Here is a 5,647-nt window from a genome sequence, read left to right on the forward strand (position 1 = left end):
GTGTATCTGCAGATAAGAGAATACAATGCATCACTGTTATGACTCACAGCACCATAGAAAAAGGTGCGTGTATGAAAGTACGTTACCGTCACTCGCTACGCTGCAAAAAAAACTCAGTAAAGATAATCCATAAAACCATGACAAAAAAAAAGTGTGTTTACTGTACATTCAATTCACGTTTCAAAATAATAGTTCCTTATTTTATTGTATCGCATGTAGGGGTGTAACGGTACGTGTATTTGTATTGAACCGTTTCGGTACGGGGGTTTCGGTTCGGTTCGGAGGTGTACCGAACGAGTTTCCACACGGACATATTAAGTAGCTTCCTTCTGCCTCTGTCAGTCCTCTACACAGCACCCAGCATTGTCCCGCCCACACAACCATCTGATTGGTTACAAACAGAGCGGTAACAGCCAATCAGCAGTGCGTATTCAGAGCGCATGTAGTCAGTGCTTAGCGTTAAGCAGGTAATCATCAGTCCGCGGACTCTCCCTAAATGATAACAAACACCTCCTAGTCAACTACTAGTAACATCACTATGAGCCCGTTGACCTTCTAGAAATATAAAAGGCAGCTCAGCTCGCTCGCAGTCCTGGCTTGAGGTGAAGGCTAATTCGCTTTTAGCGTAACGTTAGCTCATTTTGCGGTGTGTGTGTTACAGACAGCAAAGCCCTGTTTGTCTGTTATTTCACTTTACCTTTTTCTGTGTTGATTGAGCTGTTAAAGCAGCAAAAAAGGACATTATGTTAAATGAAGAGTTTCTGTCTCTGATAGTTGATATAATAATGTAAGTGCATCATTAAGCCTACATGAACTCCATGGTGTTCAGGGATGAATAGTCTCTCCTATTGCTACTGTACTATTTTTTCAGCTATAGTTACATGAATCATTAGTAATGCAGCAGCCTAGTTTTGAATGGCAGGGTCCCTGCTATCACATGTTGATACAAATATAACATTTACATAATAAAAATCAACTACAGGCTTCCCAAATGCTGTAATAAATGAAGCATGATGAGTTGACCTGAAACTGTTTAATGTTGCACTTTTTATATGTAGAAGAAAAGTTTTGTCATTGTATTTAATCTGAGCAACAACTTGAGGCAGTTTAATGTTGATTAACGTGGGCAGAATTATTATAGTGTTCCCAATGTTAAAAGGATAAAGCCATTGTTTACACATTTGGTAAATAAATAACCAAAACATTTATATTTGGTTGTTTTCTTACTGTACCCAAAATGAACCGAACCGTGACCTCTAAACCGAGGTACGTACCGAACCGACATTTTTGTGTACCGTTACACCCCTATTAACATTACAAAAGGAAATGTGATGTCTAATGTGAACGCAATCCGACCCCCAAACAGACGTGCTCAAGTAAACATGGCTTCAATTCGTAGGTCTTACTCTCCGCAAGTTTGTGTCAATTTCAATGATTTTCTGCAATCAAAGTCAACATTTCTGAAGGGAATCATCGCACATAGAAGATTGAGGAGAGATACGTCAAGCATTTTGGCTCACGCAGTTTGCGCTACATTTGCTTCAATATCTGCTCTGCAGAGTTTGTGGGCGAGCCGTCGGACAAGAGCGGTGGAGTAAATGGTAAATGGGTTATACTTGTGAAGCGCTTTTCTACCTTCAAGGTACTCAAAGCGCTTTGACACTATTTCCACATTCACCCATTGGAAAGATGGAGGCGAGTCATCCAGACATGCCCGTGTTTCTCATTCTTGTACATGTACAGACGCTTGTGGAAATCACACATCAATACCTTAACACGATAAATGCGTTAAAATGTAATATCGGAAATTATCGGTATCGTTTTTTTTACTATCAGTATCATTTTTTTGTTTTTTTTTTAATTAAATCCACATAAAAAACACAAGATACACTTACAATTAGTGCACCAACCCAAAAAATCTCCCTCCCCCATTTACACTCATTCACACAAAAGGGTTGTTTCTTTCTGTTATTAATATTCTGCTTCCTACATTATATATCAATATATATCAATACAGTCTGCAAGGGATACAGTCCGTAAGCACACATGATTGTGCGTGCTGCTGCTCCACTAATAATACTAACCTTTAACAGTTAATTTTACAAATTTTCATTAATTACTAGTTTCTATGTAACTGTTTTTATATTGTTTTACTTTCTTTTTTATTCAGGAAAATGTTTTTAATTTATTTATCTTATTTTATTTGATTCATTTTTTTTAAAAGTACCTTATCTTCACCATACCTGGTTGTCCAAATTAGGCATAATAATGTGTTAATTCCACGACTGTATATATCGGTTGATATCGGTATCGGTTGATATCGGTCTCGGTAATTAAAGAGTTGGACAATATCGGCATATCGGATATGGGCAAAAAACCATTATCGGACATCCCTACTTAACACAGTGGTTCTTAACCTTGTTGGAGGTACCGAACCCCACCAGTTTCATATGCGCATTCACCCAATCCTTCTTTAGTGAAAAATTTAAAAAAAAATAATTTCAAATTCAACACAAAGTTATATGTTTTTGGTAACACTTTAGTGTGGGGAACATATTCTAACTAACAAAGACTTAATTTACAGTTATTTGGTTAGAGTTATAATAAGGCCATGCCGAATAAGGCATTAATAAGTACTTAGTAATGACTAGTTAAGAGCCAATATGTTACTAATTTGCATGTTAACAAACAACTAATTAATGGTGAGTATGTTCCCCATACTAAAGTGTTACCATGTTTTTTTTACTGGTGCACAAAATGAAGCGTGCATGAACATCACCTTGTTCAAACAACAAAACCAACACAGTGCATAAACTCACAACAAATTACACACCTGCAAATCAGTCTGACTTCTGCTGTTGTCGTATCCGTAATACGCCCATAGGGAGAAGTTTTTATTTACACGATGAGTCGGGTGTGTTTTGACCTCCGCCGAACCCCTGAGCCCGACTCACCAAACACCTAGGGTTCCATCCAACCCAGGTTAAGAACCACTGCCTTAAGAGAAGGAATCGAGCGATTGCAGCTATTTGGGATACAACACTTCTCAGACGGCAACATAGCAATGTTGAGCGAGGGTTTTGGATAAGGCCTGGAAGAACGGCAGCCCCGGTGGGATATGTTTGTCACAGAGTGTGTTGTGTCAGAGGAACGGCAAGAGAACTTTTCAATATCCAGGTGAGCTGTGATTCTACTTAGTGAAAAACTTCGTCCATTTGTCGAAGCAGAGATGACAATGTGGGCTCCCGTGGACAAGGGAAGACTACGAAAAATAGCGAATGCATTTGGACTGGCAAAGCAGACTATCAGTTATTGTCCGCCATGTATGTCGAGCGATTACTCAACGTCTAGTTTTGTACTCCATAACTATTGTGAAGCCATGAGGTGGTTGTGGCCGTCAAGTACGACCGCCAATTTCAGCCTACAAGCACAGTGTCCTATTGTTGATTGTTGTAAAATGTTCTTTATCACATTGTTTACTTTCACACGTCCATTAAAGATATGATTCATTGACTACAACAGCTGTTGATGGTGGGGCAAGCAATGTTTACTGTTGAAAGAAATGTGGCAATAGTCTACATTGAAACACAGGGTAAGGATACACTTCCAGGTCAGAGGTGACTATGGCGCGCGCATTTTTTCGAGCATGCGTACTAGGTCGCGCCGGCTGACGGAGGGCCGAGGGGGTCTTCAACGGTGGCATTGTTGAGTGTGGACACCGATAAGGTAATAATAATATGTGGCTTTTTAGCTGCAATATATTGAATGAACATACGTTAGCTGCTAGCCGCCTCTGCCAGCAGAAGAAAAACAAATACAGTGTCAACAGTACGTGCTATGCCCATTTGATTGTAGACTCTTACTGACACCTTGTGGCGATATGAAAATACTACGCTTCATTAGTTTGGGCACTTCCGGGTTGACGATGTCAGTTCAGTTCATGAGACAATGAGAAGTAGACAAGTTGTGTTAGCTCTTACAAGCCTTGGAAAAGATAAGTCTGTAAGTAAACTGTTTAACGTGTTTATATAAATCAATATTAAGGTGGAAAGTGGTTAAGTTGATACTAAGATGTTTATTGAAAAACGATTTTTGTGCACTGTTTTAATGGATGTTTTGAGGACTTAAAATGGCTGCCAGTCGTGTATTTCCACCATCGAAATTGTTTCAACACTCGGCAGTATTTGTTTGATGATAATGCTGTATATTTGTGTGAAGCTAATATTTACATATTGTGTATTACATTTCAGTATGTTAATTGAATCACATAGCTTATACATTTGTCATTGTGTGTATTTCAGTTTTACAAAAATAAAAGTCCAGTGCAAGACAAAAGTAAAGATATGAAAAAGACAAAGCAAGATCAACAACAATAAAAAGCCTAAATGGATTAATCTGCTTTGGAACTTTATTAGAACGTCTTGGATTGTTTGTTAGCTGTCAACACGTATAGTGAGGGCAGAACAGTACGAACAAACGGTTTCTGTCGGGTAGAGGAAGTTTTAAGTTGTACATTTTTCTTGTATTCATTGTGTGTAAGCATCCATTCATCCATTCATTATTTAGTGGGTTATTTTTCTATAATCTTGCATCCGTGTATTCATTATTGATGTTTTTTTGTACCCATCTAGATGTTGTTTTCTTCTTTTTATGAGGATGCAGAGGTTATTGTCAGTGTGAACGTAACAAACACAAGATGCATACTAATTACTAGTATTTGCCGAGACAGAGGAGGGGTGGGTTTAAATCAGATCTGCTTTCTCCAGCTCTTCTGTGGACATTGCTGCAAAATGGAATCATCTCATGTTCTTCAGAATAAATTTGGTTAAACATGTTAGACGACGTCCCCGTTTCTGGTAATTAAGCTAAGACGAATCGTTCAGTGGGTTTTAGTCCAAGTCCCACCTGGCATAAACAGAGCGCTGGCACAAATGGATGAAAGGGAGTGAAATGAGTGACCCGTGTTGATTTACAATCCAATTCCAGGGAAGTGAGGGGTGCGTTTGATCTCGTTTAGATGTGTCCGCTGACCACGCATGGAGAGCAAAGGTTCCTGACTAAAGTGTCTGTTTGAGATGGCCGTTATCTCTGATGGGCCACCAGCCGAGGGGCTGATAGCAACCTGTCTGACTTGACTGGAAATTGAACAATTTGGCCCTGAGGAGGGACGGAGCAGCTGAATACACAGTCAGGGCAGATTCAACACAAGATGGAAACTTTGGGAACTCTTTCTTTGTGAAAGAATGGCGGTGAAGGTGAATGATGCAACTAGCGGCAAACTTCACTGAGACGGCTTCGATGACGCAAGGCCGACACGTTTTAGAGTGAATATTGAAATGATGATGCTATTATGTGCTAGTCCAGCAGGTACATGGCCAGATTATTAGGAACACCTGCATGTGCGGTTAAAGTATGTAGCGTAACAATTAATACCAACATGCTTGACAATGTACCTAATATACCTTGATAAATCCCGTGTCATTTAATGTTGTCATTCTTACCATTCAGAATGAAATGGAAATTAGTAGAAATTGTATTATGTTCTTTAAACCTGCCTAAATTGGCAAAGCTACAAAAAAACACAAGTTTGTCCCACATCCAAAACAGTCTCATTAACTATGCTCTTTTTTAAAAAATCACATCTCTT

The sequence above is a fragment of the Entelurus aequoreus genome, linkage group LG22 (assembly GCF_033978785.1).
Source record: "Entelurus aequoreus isolate RoL-2023_Sb linkage group LG22, RoL_Eaeq_v1.1, whole genome shotgun sequence".
NCBI lineage: Eukaryota > Metazoa > Chordata > Actinopteri > Syngnathiformes > Syngnathidae > Entelurus > Entelurus aequoreus.